Source organism: Mus caroli, chromosome 4, assembly GCF_900094665.2.
Source record: "Mus caroli chromosome 4, CAROLI_EIJ_v1.1, whole genome shotgun sequence".
Classification (NCBI taxonomy): Eukaryota; Metazoa; Chordata; class Mammalia; order Rodentia; family Muridae; genus Mus; species Mus caroli.
Genome location: NC_034573.1, coordinates 34,641,507 through 34,643,762, shown reverse-complemented (window position 1 = coordinate 34,643,762; position 2,256 = coordinate 34,641,507).

The following is a 2,256-nucleotide window of genomic DNA, read 5'->3' as shown; positions in this document are numbered from 1 at the left end:
CGATCCTCCTCACGGTGGGTGTGGGAGAGGCGCCTTTCTCCTCACGGGTGGCAGTGGGAGAGGCGCGATCCTCCTCATGGTGGGTGTGGGAGAGGAGCGATCCTCCTCATGGGTGGCAGTGGGAGAGGCGTGATCCTCCTCACGGTGGGTGTGGGAGAGGAGCGATCCTCCTCATGGGTGGCAGTGGGAGAGGCGCGATCCTCCTCACCGTGGGTGTGGGAGAGGCGCGATCCTCCTCACCGTGGGTGTGGGAGAGGCGCGATCCTCCTCACGGTGGGTGTGGGAGAGGCGCGATCCTCCTCACTGTGGGTGTGGGAGAGGCGCGATCCTCCTCACCGTGGGTGTGGGAGAGGCGCGATCCTCCTCACCGTGGGTGTGGGAGAGGCGTGCTTCATCTGAAGAAAGGAAAGCATTCTTCTCACAAGACTCAGGGAACCAGGTAAGCAAATTAACCTGCTCTGTGTACATCTTGCAAAATGAGCTTTTCACAGCTGCCTCCCACTGTGCAAATCTCCTGTTATGTAAACTCACTTGATGGACAGAGACAGTGAGAGTCCAGATGTTAGGAGTTGGAGTTTCCCTTAAACAAGCAGTTCTAGCTTCAACTATATCAACAGAATCTAAAACAGTGCTAAGTCACAAACAAAAACAACACCAGAGGCTGTTCTTCCCTGACATCCCCTCCCCCCAAACCCAAACAACCGGGACCAGAACAACCAAAACAAACAACTAAACCCTAAACAACTGAGAATAATTTCTAAAAACAATTAACTAGCCTGCCATTGTCTGGCATCCCTGGATTAAGATTTTGGGGAGTGTAAAAATATAAGTGCTGAACAAGGAGGCTCCATTGCTTAATTAGGTCTTGCTAATTATTTTGCCTGATTTAACTTTTTTTCTACCTCATTTCTTTCCCAGTGACATTGTGAGCTTCAACTCAGCTCTCCAGGGCCCAGCACAGAATGTCAGGGAGGGGACCTCTGAACAGGTCTATACCACCTTCACTCAAACTACAGATCCTTATGAAGTCTAGCAAAGGAGACTGCAGAAGAGTGACCACAGGGAGTTCCCAATTCCTCACATGTGTAAGATGCCTCATTCTAGAGAAAATAACATTGGGAGTTAATGGAAGCTAATCATTAACATAAAAATTCTAATTGTTTTAATTTTTAAACTTCTAAAAAAGAAATTTAGCAGCCCTCTGTTACACTAATGGGTTTTCTCAGCTTTGGTGTCTAAAGAAAGACTCTCTACTGGTTTAGCTTTACCACTACACAGTAGTCACTATTCTAAAAACCAAGATAAAACACTGTCTACTGGTTCAGCATGTTATCTAGTACTTACTTTTCTAACAATGAGATAAAACACTGGGCTAGCTAGTTTTATGTCAACTTGACATAAGCTAGAGTCATCTGAAAGGTGGGAACCTCAATTGAGAAAGTGCCTATGTAAGATCTGGCTATAGGGCACTTTTTAAAATTAGTGATTGATGGGGTTGGGGCCAGCTAATTGTGGGTGGTGCTATCACTACATGGATGGTAGCCTGGTAGTCCTGGGTTCTATAAGGAAGCAGGCTAAACAAGCCATGACGAGCAAATCAGTAAGCAGCACCCCTTTCATGGCAGGTTCCCACCCTGTTTGAGTTCTTGTCCTGACTTCCTTCCATGATGGATTATGATGTGGAAATGTAAGCCAAATAAACCCTTTCCTCTCCAACTTGCTTTTGGTCGTGGTGTTTCATCACAGCATGGAAACCCTAATTAAGACAAATATAATTGTTTGGTTTCAGACCTGGAGGCAAAAGACTGAGGTGCATATTTTACATACCAAAGCAGACCTGGCCTCCATGTTCTCCCAGCATCCCTCAGTCCCTACCTGGCATACCCTGTCCCCAGTCTTGAATTTCCAGTCCAGGGACTGGGCTGCCCTTCCTCCTAGGCTCTTCCCTGTATAATCTAGACATTTTGGTAGCTCTCCTCCTCCTCCTCCTCCTCTTCCTCCTCCACCTCTTCTTCCCCCTCCTCTTCTTCCTCCTCCTCTTCTTCTTCCTCCTCCTCTTCCTCCTCCTTCTCTTCCTCCTCCTCCTCTCGCTCCTCCTCCTCCTTTTCCTCCTCCTTCCTCCTCCTCTTTCTCATTCTCCCCCTCTCATCTTTTTTTTTTCTTTTTTTTAAAATTTTTAATATTTTTATTACATATTTTCCTCAATTACATTTCCAATGCTATCCCAAAAGTCCCCCATAGCGCCCCCCACTTCCC